This window comes from Halichoerus grypus, chromosome 12 (assembly GCF_964656455.1).
Source record: "Halichoerus grypus chromosome 12, mHalGry1.hap1.1, whole genome shotgun sequence".
NCBI classification, from domain to species: domain Eukaryota; kingdom Metazoa; phylum Chordata; class Mammalia; order Carnivora; family Phocidae; genus Halichoerus; species Halichoerus grypus.
The window spans coordinates 77,656,230-77,673,608 of record NC_135723.1 but is presented as its reverse complement, the minus strand read 5'-3'; the positions used below and the strand labels follow the sequence as shown (position 1 = coordinate 77,673,608).

The following is a 17,379-nucleotide window of genomic DNA, read 5'->3' as shown; positions in this document are numbered from 1 at the left end:
ATGGGCCACTGAAGAACTGTATTGAAAAGAGCATGCACCTGAGCTACATAATCCTAAAAGCAGGTGCTTTCTACATGAGAAAGAAAGGCATACCTCAGGGATGGTAAAAAGCTATGGTTCTCAAAGTCCAGTTCCTGGACCAGAGGCTGGGGATCAGCATCACCAGGAAACTGGTTAAACATGCACAGTCTTGGGCCCCACCTCAGTCCTACTGAGTCAGAAATGGGCTGGGACCAGCAAGCCATGCTTTCACAAGCCTTCCAGGACATTGCGCTGCACACTCAAGTTTGAGAATCACTAGTATAAGGAAAAGTAGTGACAGGAGAGGAATGAAAGGAACGTGAAGGCGGCTGATGTTAGCAAGGGCAGTGAGCCCTGGTAAAAATGGGGGAGGGTATCATAAGTCCCTACAATGTGCACATGCAATCAGTGACACTTAAACAAAGATCTAGATGGAAGTGAACTCAAGAAGTATAGTAGACTAGACAGGAATTGGATGGCAAGCTGTGGGTCTAATCCTTCAAATCTGCTTTGGTCCACAGTCCCTTTAAACCTTGGGCTGAGTAGCCAACAGTGGGGCAGGCCCTGGGTCTTCTGGAAAATGGAGGGCTCACAGGATCTTATGCCCTTCAGATCAGACTTGTAACATCCTGAACTTTTGCTCCTCAGTATTTACACACACACTGACAGTGAAAGTAAGAGCATAGCATCTAGCAGGAGCAGAGAGTGGGATATCCTTCTAACCATTTCTTTACAACGTATAAATGAGTGAGGTTTTTAAAAGTCATTGGCTCCACCCAAGCTTGTGATGCCTGAATTCTTTCTTTCATTTTGCCACCAAGTGTTCAACTAGTCTATGCTTTGGATACTTTAAAGGGAAATGTGTTGCCTCTGGAGAGGGCCTTTTTTATTCTGTCTTTGGAGAGCTATAGGTATGAGAACACACTTACATATATAGAACCAGGATCTGTCTTCCTGTTGTGAGGTTCAACAAAATACCAGAATTGGAGACATTTGTCATTTCTTTCACTACCTGTTACTCAATCTTTTCTCATTCAGGAGAATTCCTCTACTAGGAAAGCCCTACACTGTTCCATCTGTTTGATAAATTGGACAAGGGCATATGATCTGAATTTGGCCAACTGCATGTCCCACCCCAAGACTTTGATTTTGGAGCAAATGATATGAATAAGAAGTGACAGTGTTGAATTCATTTATTGGAATGGCAGAAGCAGCAGCCTGGAGGATCTGGAAGAGGGAGGACCTGGAAGAGGGAGGGTGTCCAGTGGCAGTGGGAGTGATGGTGCTAGGAGTGACATCCAGACCAGATGGTTCTCACGGTGTGACACTGTCCGTGGCTTCTTCCACTTCCTTTGATTCCTGTCTGTTTTCTGGTTCTTTAGTCGTCCCTCAATAGATTGATTCTGTAAGTTACCAGATATGTTTTAAATATGTTCATTTCCTGCTCAGGTTAGCCAGAATTCATTTCTATTTCTTGCACCCAAAGCCCTTGACTAATCGATGGAAGGTTGTGGAAGTCAAGAGGGTGCAAGAAATAATAAGTTTGACATTAAAGATGTTGAATGTGACAGAGAGCTATCTAAGTAAAAGTGGTTCATGTGCAGTTGGAAAAGTGGATGAAGTCCATGAGGAGGTTGGCATTTCATAGCCATCTCAGGTTTAAAGTCCTAGAGCCTGAAAGAAGTATTCACAGAAGAAGATGAACCCTATATGGAAACTGTTCTTTGCTTCCCATCACACATCTCTCTTGAAAGGGTATTCCTAACTTCTTTTGGTAATTGATTCTTGTCCATACTTAGCTATGAGCTTTGGAAGGCTGACTTCTTACCAGTTCTAGAGATAGATATCACTGGCTTAAGTCAATCAATAGTAAATAGTTGGGCATAAAATCTGATCAAAGATAATGAGATTTGTGCAGATTTTTCAAGAACTCCTAGGGATGTGATCTGAGGATATAAAGTCTAGTATGGCCAGAGCCATGTGTAGACATGAGAGAGGACCCACACTGCCCAAAGGCTCCGGGGTGGTGTCTGAGGGAGAAGCAACAACTAGAATGCACAGCGGTGAGATGGAGAGGAAACAGGGAACATCAAACTGTAACTGAAGCCAAAAACAAAACAAAACAAAAAACCCTCAACTTTTCAGTTACATCAGCTAGCAAATCCCCTTTATTATAAAATCCAAATCAAGTTGTGTTTTTAACACTAGTAATATAAATTGTTTTAACCATTATAACCTTTCTCCTCAACTGACATCCTTCCCACCTCCCACACTGATTAAATTTATTGTTTATAATATGAGTGAATTGGGTTATATCAGAATATACAAACTGATGGCCTGTGAGTTGAATCTGACCATAGAATTTTTATTTATTTGTCTGGCTGAGAGAGGGTTCCTTTTTAAAAAGTATTACCAGTATACAAATTTGGGAGGTCTTCCATTAAAATACATATATTTTGATTTCTTTTGAAGACTTGGAAGATCTGACAATACTGAACCAGAATTCCAAAATGGCAAAGATCATCTTGAGCTGAGTAAGTTGCTCTTCACTTTTAACAGGCATACCCTTTCCATTTGTCACTGTCCCTGCCATTTTCTATTGACTCACATTAAGTCAAATTCTGTCAGATCTATTACCCTCCTCTGGAAGGATTTGTGTTTGCAATACTTTATGGTCTCTTAAATTATTTCATTTAAGTAAAAAGCAAACAAAGAAATGCAAACATAATGCAGGGAAACTGCTAATCTTGGAATAAGAACTAACACATGCTTGAAAGCCTAATCATACTCTGTATATCAGGCTTAGAGGAATTTATTTGGGGCAGAACATGATTTGATTACGAAAACACCCAAAGCTCTGATAATAGGCATTTTACTTTATGGCTAAGCAGGTTTCCTTATTTGTCATCTGGTGTAAAAATACTTTAGTAGTTTAAGAGCAGCTAATTGTATAAGATTCAATATCATGAGCTTTAAAACCAGATAGACCTGAATTTAAGTCCCAGGTCTGCTCCTTGTTTGCTGTGATAATAGTACCCATTACATATGGTTGTTATGTATATGAAGTGATAATATGTGCCAAACATAGCACGTGGCATATGGACATTTATTATGATAGACTGCTCTACTGCATGAGCTTATATTCTAATCATGCATAATAGTTTTGATTGAGGAGTCTCAACTTGTAAGGTATAAATAAGAAAAAATCTTATTCTTTCCAATTAGTACTATTATCACACTCCATTGACTGAACTATCCTCTTTTTAAATGGGCCTGACTCCCTTAATGACATTAAAGCCTTTTATCATTACGCTTTAGTCATTGCCAGTTATAAAAAGTCTCATTTTCAATATAAAGACTTGGGTCTATTCACTAAAAGTTTAATCTCATATTGGATCCAAAGCTTTCCCCAGGGAAGTGATTTGTAGCCCCTAGAGTTTATGATGGATAGAGAGAGTGATAGGTTTAATTCTAAAAGAGTTTTACAATTCCTGGCCTCTGGTATATATACATATTCCTCCAGTTATTCAAGCAAACACTAACCTAGGTGTCGCAATGGAGGGATTTTGCAGATGTAATTAAGGTCCCAAATCAGTTGAGCTTAAATTAGCGAGATCTAGGTCTAGGGAAGACAGAGAGACAAATTCTGAGAGAGATTCCAGGTGTGAGAGATTCTCCATTGCTGGCGTAGGAGACAGAGGGACCCACATGGCAAGGAACCCATGTAGCCTCTGGATGTGGAGAGCAGCCCTTGGCTGACAGCCAGCGAGAAAATGGGAACTTCAGTCCCACAGCCACGAGGACCTGACTTCTGTAACAGCCTGAATGAGCTTGGAAACCCATGCTCCCCCAGAGCCCCCAGATAGAAATTCAGTCTGACCAACACCTAAACTCACTCCTAAACTCACTCCTCTTGATTTGAGACAGGAGGAAGGAGAGGAGAAAAGAGATATCCTTTTTAGTGGTCATCACAGTTGATGTAGCTCACTGTCTACCATTGATGTAGACGGGTGTCTTTTCAAATCAGCCCTGATGATGAAGCAGCTATCTGGAGCCTGGAGAGTCTCAGCTACCTTTTCCACTGGAGCCTGACATACTTATAGCCTCAGGGACCTTTTGGTCCCATGCTGATTCCCTGATAAGCCTTCTGAACCTAGTTTCTTCTACCTTCTACAGCTTTGCTTCTGGAGGCTGTGACATGGGACAGATATACATTTAGTTCTAGATATGCCTCAATACCTCTAGGTACAGGTAAACCTCTAGGTCCTTGCCCCTTCTCAGCCTGGCAAATCTCACCACCTGCAGTGTCTCAGAAAGCTTTTCTTCCTGTCTGGTAGGACAAGGCCATTCCGTAAACTCTGCAGCTAAGCAGACATCCAACCAGGTAAACAAGCACCTTTCTCTCCTTGAAGTCATCTCCAAAACATCACAGGTGACTACCTCAGAGAGGAGAAACTGTGAGGACTCCTCTTCCTTCCTCCCTTGGGAGCAGAAGGGAGCAGGTAGCCTGTCCTCACGAGGAATACAAGACCCATGGGTCAGCTCTTCTCTTTCAGTGTCCTCATACCTGTCTTGTTGCTGAGTATGTGAAAGTCTGAGGCTAAGAAGGAGGCTTTCTTTTTACTGAAACATGAAGAATTTAGAAACTGCATTATTTGGTAACCTTCAGGGACAGGAATGATGCTATCATTATTCTGTTACAAATGTAATGATGCATGTTAACATTTTTGAAAGGGTCTTGTTCATATGACCTAGAGCATAATAAAAAAACAGAACATGTATTTAATTTTGTATCTAGCTTGGAAGTATCATTTAATTTTATAAATATTAATTAAGAACCTTCTAGGCAGGGGCAGGATGGCCCAGTTTGTTAAGCATCCACCTCTTGATTTTGGCTCAGGTCATGATCTCAGGGTTGTGAGATGGAGCCCCGAGTTGGGCTCCATGCCCAGGATGGAGCCTGCTTAAGATTCTCTCTCTCCCTCTTCCTCTGCCTTTGTGTGCATGCTCTCTCTCTCTCTAAAAAACAAACAAACAAACAAGCCTTCTAGACATGTGGAGCCTTCTAGACAAACAAACAAGCCTTCTAGACATTAGGTCTAGAGAAACTGTGTGTGTGTGTTTGTGTGTGTGTGTGTGTGTAAATGCATGTGCAAGTAATAAAGAGAATGAGAGAGAGAGAGAGGCAAAGAGGTAGCACTGAGACAGAGAGTAAGCTCCAGGAACAGATTATTAACCAACTCTAATGTCATAGTAAAGATACCCACAAGGAATTCACCATCTCGAACAATACCATGCTAATGGGTAGGGGAAACCACTCTATTTAAAATAGGATTTGAATGAGGTCGTGAGTGCTTATTCTGGTAAAAAATAAGCAGTTTCATTTAAAAATATACTTAAACTAAACATTTTAAGATTTATTTACTTTTTTAAAAGATTTTATTTATTTGACAGAGAGAGACACAAAAAGAGAGGGAACACAAGCATGGGGAGTGGGAGAGGAAGAAGCAGGCTTCCCACTGAGCAAGGAGCCCGATGCGGGGCTCAATCCCAGGACCCCGAGATCATGACCTGAGCAGAAGGCAGACCCTTAACGACTGAGCCACCCAGGCGCCCCACATTTTAAGATTTAAACATGTATATTCTTTCAAATACTTTCTTGGCATAATGAATCCATGTACTTAACCTAATGAATCCATGTACTTTTCTTTGTTTTTGAAAAGGCACAATACAACAAAACAAAAAGTGAATAAACAAACACCAACTTTTGATCAAGTCAGAGGTCTCTGATCTCCCGAGAAGTGGAATCTCACTGAGAAGAGACCATTACTCTGTACCCTTGGATCTCAGAGCAGTTTTGAAAAATCTGAGTTTTCAAATTAGAAAGATGAACTGCAGGGATGCCTTTTACTCTTTTTTGAACATGAAATTTAAACTTTATAACATTTGTTATTAAAATATAAAAAGCGAAATCTTTATTCTGTGGGTCTGCAAAAACAACTTTTGAAGTAGGATGTATCTATCAACATACTTATTAGAGGCATTTTTTTCCCTACAGTTTTGGAGAGAGCCTGAAAACCAATGCCAGTATGGTTTAGATATTCATAATTGTTTACACATGTTTCAATAACAAAATATATTTGGGGGGTTGGTGCTTTATTTTTAGGATTTAGGACAGCTGGAAATTATTATTATTATGGTTAAAAGTGTTTTTACTGGATAATGGTGTTAAAAAGAATATAATCTTTTAGATGCTTCCTTCTAACATGGAACACATATTATTTTATTAAGTTGAGTTAAATATGGATTGGCTATTGTCTGGTCAGTTACACATGATGGTGTCTAAGGAAATAGGTTCTCAGAGAAAGCATCAAGTAGAACATGACTGTGGTTTATTGTTATTGATATCATTGTTATACAGAAAAACTTTAGTACTCCTTCTAAGGGCTAGGTAGTTAAAATTCCACATATTGCAGGGACAGATTCTAATTAAATATTTAAGAAATGGGACATTGTTTCCAATCATGATACAATGTACCAAATACCTTGGAGATGTGTAAAAATTCTTTTGATATTTGCCAATCCAGGAAAAAAGAGTGATTAATAAGGGAATCTGTGGCTCCCAGAACCCGGAGTGTTTCTTGTAAGGAGCCAGACTACATTAAGAGCCAAGAGGAAGCAAAGTTCAAAGGAAATTCATCTAATATTTGTGCTCTGGTTATGAAAGGGGTGAGAGGCTGTTCATCAGCAGCATGTGGCCAGTTGGCAAGGAGGGCTGTGGGCCAGGCAAAGGGGTTGGTGTGATCACAGACGGACTTAGCATGGGAAAGAGGATGCCAGAGAGTCCTAGGCAATGCTTGCTATTTTGGGGGCTTTCCATGAATCATTTTTCATTCTGTGCCAGTGTTGACGTAGACAAATGTATTTGTTGATTGGCTATCGAAGATTTGCAGATTACCAGAGTAAGTCTCATCTTTGGGGACATCACTCTCAAGGAGGGTTTTCTTTTTCTTTTCTTTTATCATTTTTTAAAAAGATTTTATTTATTTATTTGACAGAGAGAGAGACAGAGAGAGCAGGAACACAAGCAGGGGGAGTGGGAGAGGGAGAAGCAGGCTTCCCACTGAGCAGAGACCCTGATGCGGGGCTCGATCCCAGGACCCTGGGATCGTGACCTGAGCTGAAGGCAGATGCTTAATGACTGAGCCACCCAGGCGCCCCAGGATTTTCTTTTTAATAATGATTTACAACTACCTCTAAATATAATGCCTATTTTCCATTAAAAAATTTTATTTATAGTTTTTATATTTTGTTATACCAAGAAGATGCCACTAAGACTTAAGAAATAAGGGTATGAAATAGAGTGCATGTTCTAAAGAAGAAACAGAGATCTATTTTTAGTCAAGCAGAGTGGTCAGCAAATTTGTAATTGATCATTCATTTAATACATTTAGAAATAGCAAGTTTGCATTGGAGACTTAAGGATATGGAGCTGGCTCAAGATCTCAGGAAACATGTCAAGGTCTGGATTCCAAAAGTTCTTTTACATAAAGTACAACTACTAACTGTCCAAAGGTTTGATAACCAGCCCATAGGTTCTCATCCTCACTTTGCCACTGATTGGCAATGAACCTTGGTAAATTATTAAGGATAGATCTTGGCAAGTTATGGAAGCTTATCCATATGCAGAATGAGGGGTAGAATAGCCAAGATCTTCCCAACTCTGAAGTTTAGTGTGACATTGGAATACAAGATTCACAAATGACTTTAAAATAAATATATCTGCTGCCCACAGAGCTATTGGTCAATCCCGCCCCTGGAGACATGCCTGGCTAATCCCCCCTCCTCTACTGGTATCTCCCCATTAAAGGCCTGGGCCACTGGAGCCCTTCTCCCACAAAGAATCATGGCAGAGTCCCCTGGCATACTTATCCCGTCCTCAGGACCCTTCTGACTGTATTAAACATCACATGTTAGGAGGATTTGGATGTTTCCTGTAACCTAACCTCACTTGTAAATTTTCTTCTATAGAAAAAAATAAATAACTACAAATTCTAAATAACAACCTACAAATTAACTTTTGGGGCCAAAGTCTTTTGGAAACCATATACTTATTTCAGCATCTAGTTTCAGAGTGGGATGCAGTGACTAAGAGCAGAGCTTGTAAGGAGCAGAGCCTGCTGCTAGTAGGTAGCAGAGCTCTGGAACCAGGCTGCCTGGGTTCCCCAATGGGCTCTATCTACTACTTTTGCGAGTAGGCAGGCGTGTCTCTAGCAGTGGGATTGACCAGTAGCTCTGTGGGCAGCTTATGTGACTATGGGCATGTTCTCTGTAACTCCAGTTCTCCATCTGCAAAATCACTGGGCGTTATCAAAGTATTTGCTTTGTCAGTGTTTGGTTTGGTTTTGAGAACTGAGTGAATGAATGTAAAGCAACTAGAATAGAACCCGGCACATGGAAAGCCCTGAAAAAAATGTTAGATACTACGCATTTTAAATAGTCTCAAAAGTGTCAAATCTCTCACCTGTGAAGATGTATTAGCATTTGGGAAAAACCCAAATGTCATTTGGAACAAATTCTGATTTTAAACAAGTGGGGGGAGGTTAGCTGTTTGGGTTTGAATTATGATGTGAATGTATAGAATGGAACACATTTTCTCATTTAAGTCATTATCAGGTATGAATATGTTTATATTGTCTTTTGAAGTGATGGCTTTCAAAAGTGATGGATACTTTTTGAAAAGAGATTATGCACACTAAAAAATTAAATTACATTATAGTTATACTTTCTGTCTGATGTTACATAGGTATCTTTGTCCTTTGCTGCTTATTTATAAAAATGGCAAAGGGAACATTGATCTCCTTACCTTTAATGGAATCTACCAGATAATATCTGTGAAAGGGTGTCCCTGTGCTTGGCAAAGAAATACTTCCTCTCTCTTTGTGAAATAACTCTCTAATTCTCAGTCTCTCAATGAGACTGCCCATGTGAGGTCAAGGGGTCATACATACAAAATTAGTTGTGCAACTATTGAAATTAAAACACATTTAGGACAAACTTCACACTTAAATCTGGAAGTTTCATTTATTACATTTACTGTAAAATTTATTGTATAATTTAGCAGAGGTGGTTGTTCTGCAAAGCCCTTCATGTTTCTGTCTTATTAAATCTAACCTTAAATATAAGCAATTTAAAAATCTCCAATTCAGTTTGGTCGACCTCAGTTTTTTTTTTTTTTAAGCCTGTCTTAAACTTTCCTCTTATACCAACCTGAAGGCATTTTATTTATCTGTTTATATTTTGCAAACGTGTATATTCCAAACTCCAACAATATTAACTCAGTTTTTCCTTAAAACCACTCTATGGGATCAGTACTATTACATCCCTATCTGAGGGATGAGAAACCTGCCCAAGTTCTCCAACGTGTAAGTGGTAAACTGTGACTCAAAATCAGACTGTACAAATAATATTTTGATCAAAGTATTTAAGAAAGGTTATTCCACTTAAAGAAAAAATTTCCCTTCCTGGTTTTTCTTAAACCTGTGAAATCAGGGCCTCTTAACTCTAGCAGTAATTTAAATTTAAAATAACCTATGAGGTCTGGAAAAATAATTCTCAAGCCTTTGGGGTGGGGGTGGGGTAGACGAGGTAGAAACACAGGAATGTCAGTGAAAGTCTGCCCCCCATTGCTGAAGAATGAGATCCTAAAGAGTTGGGGGGGCCACTGGGGTGGAGAGACCATGTCTGCTTTGAAGAATGAGGTCATGTTCAATGTTTTAAACTCATTAGTACTGCCTAAAAAAAGGATGTGGATGAAAAAGGAAAAAAAAAAAAAGACAAATTAGCATCATTTTCAAAAGAAGTTAAATATGTCAGGCAGTAAAGTGTCCTAATTTTGCCTTCAGGGAACGTATGTCAAACCAACTTGCAGTTCTGCAATTGGTGAAACCATCTGCAAGGAATACCCCATCCCTCATTCCTGTTCGTACGACATATACCTATTGAAGGAAATGTTACAGTTGGTCAGATGCATGTGGAAATTTTCTCAGCATTACCTAATTCAGCCATTGGGCCAAGCTTTCTTTGAACAAAAAACAATTTGTTATAGCCTGATGAAAGAAAGCACATCAATGGCTTTGACTAATGAGGACAATATAAACAGTCCAAACGACACAGTATTCATTTTCCCTGTGTTTCCAGGACCACCATTACCTACAACTCATAACCACTTTCTCTGAGCCTGTAAAAAGAAAACAATGGCCAGGGGTCTCATCGTGGATGTTTATTTCCAAGGCAATGTTCGATCTGCTGGCATTTTGCTTTGAGAACCATAATAACTGCTGATTCCTCTGGGCTAACAGAGATCGTCGAAAAACCACACATAATCCCCAAATGGTATATTGTTATAGAGATACTAATTTTTTTTACTATGAAAACAATAAATGAAATAACATATATAAACACAGAGTTTCTTGGACAAAGTAGGTGCTCAATAAATTGAATTATAATCATGTGTATTTATGGCAGAAGTGAAACCGTCCTTATTCTGCTTGTTGCTGCTAGTGATATTCGGCATCAGATTGTGAGTTACTAGGATAGGAATTTTTTATCCGAGATTTTTCCTAAGTTTGAAATTGTATGTGGCATTGTGTATGCTTGTGTATTATCACTTGGAACAAGGGGTGAAAACTTTCATCAGATATGCAAAAGGGTACTTTGATTCCTCCAAAACGTTAAAGACCACCGACCCACAGGAATCGTTTTGCTTTAACTTGTCTTATACAGAGCCCAAATCTGTTGTTTGACGAAGCCACAAATGCTTTTTTAAACATGAGTCATGTTCTAGGCTTGGTTTAGAAGGGGGAGGACAACGTATAAAATGCCTAGTTCAGCTCCCACGCTCTCTCCCCTCTCTTACCACCATCCTCACTATCCTGCTGTGTACCTTTGCACCTGAAAAATGGGGAAGACGTGGAGAAAGAGAGATACAAGATCTAGGGGCCGTTGGAGCAATTAAAGCCCACAAAGAAGCAGGTATCAGCAATTGGAGTTATCAAAAAGAAACCCCATTTATCTGCTTCCCTGTTAGCCACAGTTTCCCTCAAAGTTTCAAATGTCACATTTGAAATCTGGTTACTCTAACAGAATATTTTATTTAAAGACCTGTCACGGTTCTTTTCTATTTCCCTGTACAGTTCACAAATCAGAGGACTAATTCTTAGGATGCCAAAACAGAAACTTCAAACAAAAATGAGTGTACATAAACAGCAGAAGGCAGTACTCAGAAACTTCTGGATGCTGAAGCCAGGAAGATCTCATTCTCTTCCACATTGTATTGGTGCCGCTGCACTCATGGTAGTAAAAGTTTGTTTCTTCTTGTAAAGGGAGCAGATGTGACTTGGAGAAACATGGAGAACAGATGTGCCGAACAAAAGTTTTTATTTAAATGGTAATTTATCTGACCATAAGTTACATTAACTCATGAAGTGAGTGTTTAACATAGCTTTTTTTCACCAGCTCAGAAAGATAATTTATATAAGCACTAAAACAGATCATGAACTAAAGAACACACCCCTCTCATCTTCGCTGGCTTTTTAAGAAAACAATGCGAAATAAAAATTCCCAAGCCTCAGATGTATGTGAATGCTTACTGGTCACTGAGGAGGTTACTGCCATCAAAATGTCTGGGTGTGCAAACTGCTCATGGAAATGACATTTCACTTCCCTTGCTGCTACAAAGGCTCTTGAAGAATGCTGGTAAAGCTGTGCTCAGTCCCTGCACACAGAACCTGAAACACCTGCAAAGGGCTAAGTGTTTAAGTCAAGAGCAATCGACAAGACTTGAAAGAATGCCTACAGCCTGGGTCATTGATAATGATATGGATGTCTTTGCTATACATTCTTCAGAGTGAAGTAGAAGAGTAGGGCCAAATTCTCTATTATGCACAATGGGAACCGTGCCTACAGCACACAGTACTAATTTTAGGAGCCCAAGAAAATGTTTGAATTTCCTTTATAATTAGAAGAAAAAAACTGAACTCTTCAAAGTGTGTGTGTGAGTACATGCACATATAATATATATTCATCTTTATACTGACACAGTTGCAAAATATGATTTTTAGTATTTCTTTCATGAAAGAAGGGGTCCACAGAGGCCAAAGTGCCTGGGACTCATGAACATCTGGAATGCAACCATGTGGATCAGCCCAGGTCACCCACTCTCCCTTCTAATTCCTAACCAGTGCTTCCTGTCCCAATTCCTTTACAATTCCAGCATCCTCGCTATTATTAGCTCCTACTTCTTTTGCTGTTCTCTTTCTTCCTTTTTTTTCTCCTTCCCTATATACCCGCAGGTAAGCACTAGAGGTACATCTTGATAAAAAGAATTTACATGATGATGATGATGATGGTAATTGAATACTGATTGAGCACTTGATCATACACTAGGTTCATGATGAAACTTTGCATTTATCTTCTAGCTGAATCCTTAGAACAATTTGATGAGACAGGTTCTATCACTAGTTCTATTCTTAAAGACAAACTGAGGTTTAGAGAGCGTATATACCTTGCACTAGGAGACACAGCAAATTAGACCAGTTAGAAGCAGAGCCAGGACTGAAACCCAGGCTTCCCTGATAGCAATTATGGGCATGATCCTTGGAGTCCATGGCTTTTAACCACGGGGTTAGGAAAGTGGCCTGACATAATTTGCTAAGATGCAAATTTTGCTCTAATAAAATTATCTTGACAGAGCAAACTGACTTTCATCCTGTTCATAGTGCAAGAGAAAATTCTGACATTTACAGTGGAGACATTCTCTTCTACATGTGTGAGGACTGAATGCAGTGTTCAATCACAGCATTCTGGAACCTATTAATTTCCACTCATTAAAGTCAGAGAGATATCATAATAAATCACTGAAGGTGGAAACTGACACATGAAGAACCTGTTCTTAATACCTTTGAGACATACCACCAAAATATAAAACCCTTAAAATTAAATATAAATATATGTTAATTAATACAAATAGAAATAAATAGAAATAAGTACATAAATTTATAAATGAATATAAAAATGTAAAAGAGCCCAAGACTTAATTTTCTCTTAGAAGGGAGTGGGTGAAGTAGATAATAAAAATCACCTGTATTATTATATCTGTTTGTTGTGAGGATTAAATAAGAGTATGAAAGTAAGGTCCTTTCACACCGATGAATATGATAAAAGTATCATCAAATTGCCAATTCCACAGTACATTCTTCTCACTATTATAAAGTGAACATGTGAACAAAGGGTTTTATAAGTTTTGAAAAAATATATTGTAGATGTTTTTAATAGAAACAATAAGGTAGGGAGTTATGTTAAATAATGAAAAGGATCAACTGGAAATTGCTAATGTGTAATCAAGCATAATATTTATTTATTATTAGTATTAGTATTTTTAAAGATTTTATTTACTTATTTGACAGAAAGTGAGAGAGCACAAGCAGGGGGAGCAGCAGAGGGAGAGGGAGAAGCAGGCTCCCCGCTGAGCAGGGAGCCCGATGTAGGGCTTGATCCCAGGACCCCGGGATCATGACCTGAGCTGAAGGCAGACGCTTAGCTCACTGAGCCACCCAAGCGCCCCATCAAGCATAAAATTTTAAAAAGCCTGAGCATTGGAAAACATTTTAACAATTAGTAAAAATAGTAGTTTAGCTAAGTAGAATTCCAATATGTAAAATACTAAACCTGATTAAATATTGGGACCAAGAAAGATAGCCAGATACTAGGATATATATGATATCTAGTAAAATATTAGATGTTAGCTCTAAAACTTTTCCTTCCAATAGACACACTATGGAAGGGAAGACTCTGATTCCATAACATTCCTCATCAAAATAAGGATTATGAAGACCTCAGAATTTTGCAGTAATTCTAGAACATTATAAAAATTATCACTGTACATGACCATGAAAACAAATTCTACTTAACTAAATCTTAACAGGTTAAATACTGGCTAAATGAACTTCCTAAACAGGTTAATTAGATTATAAGTGTAATAAGAGTTTCAGATTCTACAGTCCAGAGTAATGATTAAGGGGATCAATTTGAAGTCTGTCAGACCTGTATTCAAATAACACCTTTGCTACTAATTACGTATGTTTTAAAGCTTTACTTTCTCCATAAGTTAAGGGCGGGGACAGTTATCACCTATGTTTAAAGTTGTGAAGAACACTAAATAAGATAAAAAGGTAAAGTTCTTAGTATCATGTCTGGCATGTAATAAAAGTTCTACAAATGCTGCACTGTATCTCCTGCCGTACATGACATGTTTGTAAGAGCAAAGTGTGCAGCAGATAATTAATAAACAGCTGTTAGCTGGGACCTTTCACGACAACACAGGCTTTATTGTTGAAAAATTGAATCACATTCTTCCAGTGTAATGGGGTAGGCAAGGTAACCAAAAAATCACTAAAATGAGTATTTAATAGATATTATAACTTTGGAAATGAACAAAGGTTTTTTAAAGTAGTCATCGATAAATGCTCTTCTATTCTTTTACTGTGGGTGTTTGCTAAAATATTAGACAATTATCCCATGAATTGTTTTGTAATCTTTGTGTTGAGAAACAGCACAAAAATAAATGGGAAAATTATAAAGCATTTCCAAATGCTATAACTGGAGTCATTTACACATCACTTAATAGCTCTGCATATAGATCACTAATTTTTTTAATAAGGCAGCAAATGTCAGTTTTAAATCTATAGCTAAATGCTGGACAAAACTTTTTTTTAAAATGGGTTTTTTTCTTTCCTTGGTATTTTCCTTTTATTAAGTGTAATTTATTTTAAAATGAAGGCTGTTTCTAACAAACGGATCCCTGAAATGTAGTCTCCTACGCTTCTGCTATATGACCTCTCTGTAGATTTTATTTATGGCCCTATTCTGGCACAACACTTCGGGGGCAAAATGTTTATGAGACCATAGATCATTTATACAAATCAATTTCTAGGAAGCTATATTGTTATCCATGTCAAAACTTTTTGATTTGGAAAGAGATATTAAAAGAAATATTTCCCCATATGTGTTTTAATTTCCTTAGAACATAAATATATTTTATTAATTCCGAAGCATGACATATTCCAACCATAATAACAGTTTATTACTTTCTAAATCTTTCTTCCTAACAGCAAAACATTATGCTATTTATGGGTAAATCAAAATGAAATAACAGTCTAGGTATGTTATATCACTTTTTATGTTTCATTAAGAATCATGTTTTTTATAATTGAATGCATATTTCTGATTATAATTACATTAGACAGAAAAGATGGCAAATTAATGAGAAGAATGAAGAGCTGTCATGGTAGTATCACTGACCATAGAAATGATTAAAAACACAAGGATGAGAAAAGAGAAGAGATTCTTCAACATTCAACATTGAAGGATTACCTCTAACCTATTCATACTTTGAGTAAATCCACAACAGATTTACTAGATTTACTAGTGGAAAGTACAAAAGCAGGCCTGTTATTGGTATATATCAGTGGTTCTAGACTAGGGTCAGTGTTGCCCCCCATCTGACATTTGGCAACGTCTGGAGACATTTTTTGTTGTCACAGTTTGGAAAGGGTATACTTTTGGAATATACTGGATGGAGGCCAGGGATGCTGCTAAATAGTCTATAGTGCACAGCATAGTTTCCTAAAACAAAAAAATATCCAGCCCTCATATCGATAATGCTGAGGTTGAAAAGCCTCGGTCCAGATCTAGTTGTCTTCTATCAGTCATATAAATTAGCCCTTTCTCCCTCACTGGTAATAACTCAAGTAAGAGTTGCCTCTGTGGTAACCATATACAAATTCCAACTGGCAATATAATTAGAAACAGACACCAAACTCAGATAGTTAATTATGGCTAAGTAGGTATTTAACAATATTTCATCATATAAATGATACAAAATGTCAATTAACAAATTAATTAAATTATCTTATTATTCACCAAAATGTCAAAGTAATTGATTTTTTGACTGGTATGCCTTATATTTGTTTTCCCTTCACTGATAGTCTTTTGGTGAAATGATCAAATGAATAGCTGATAACCAGAAGGTGAGAGAATGGGAGAAGGAGAAATTAGGAGGCTTGATTAACCACAAATTGAATACTCTTTTTTGGTTATTTTAATGTAGATTGCCTTTTAGGTTTGTTAAAAATTTAATAATGCAGTCCATTAGGACAAAATCTACTTTATAATATAAGGAAGAAATGTAATTTTTCCCTTTAACCAACAAATAAACTATAATTAAAGTTTAATTCATTTCCTTTGGTTTGCCACATACACACTTTAGGGGTTCAAATAGAATGGTCTACCATTTAATATGCAATGGTTTGACTCTGGACATCAACATAAGAATATAGTAAAGCCCTATGGTTGTTGATAAAATAGAGAAAGAACAATTTAGAAGACCAAACGTTTGTGAGTCTCATAATGTATATCTGTTTAGCTATGAATTTGGAAACTCTGAAATAGCTGAGAATTGATAGGAGTTCTGAAATTGTATCTCTTGCTCTTTGTATTCTGAACTTCATGATGGTATCAGCTTGCAGTGAAAGCCAAAGACTCTAATGAGATTAAGCATAAACGAGAAATAAGGGAAAGGTCTCTGGATTAGAACTGTCACTAGAGCCTAGGGTGAGAAAAATCCTACCTCTGTTATTGACTTCTCCCAGTTCCTGAGGCCACTCATGCCTCATTAAGTATCTAAATCAATCATTATTATTCATTCATTATCTCTTCAGTCATTTGACAGTTTGTAAAGGAAGGCTAAAAAAATATTAGTGCTTATTAGACACTTCTCCATGTTATAAAATATAGTACTGCTGTGGGACCACACATAAACTTTAAATTAAAACCTTCTGGAAAGAATTCTTATAAATGACTGAAATACTTTTCTGCAATCATCTATAGGATATATCCCACAAGAATTTTCTAATATTTTTCTTCATAGTATAGTAACAAATTCCTAATATAATCCATTGTCTAAGGTAATTGCATGGTAATTAACTTATTTCTGATGAATGTAGTATTTGAGAAGAGAAGCATGTCTTGGAAGATAATACATACTTCTCTACTAATGTTTTTCTCTTATATTATTGAAGTATAATTTATATTCGGTATATATAATTTTTATATATAGCAAAATACATTTATATGTATTTTATATACAATAAGTTGCACAAATCTTAAGTGCATAGTTAATTGAATGTTTTACATATCTATACACCGCCTGGTTATGGATGTAACCACCACCCAGATTGGGAAGCATATATGGAGAAGAGTGATCAGGCCAAGTTAGCAGGAGCATAAATACACTCTGAC

General features: G+C 37.5%; 1 protein-coding gene across 4 annotated transcripts in view; it reads right to left on the bottom strand.

The window, feature by feature from the left end:
• The window catches only part of CPED1 (cadherin like and PC-esterase domain containing 1), a 265,948-nt gene that overhangs the window by 103,394 nt on the left and 145,175 nt on the right, over window positions 1-17,379 (bottom strand). The window lies entirely within an intron of this gene.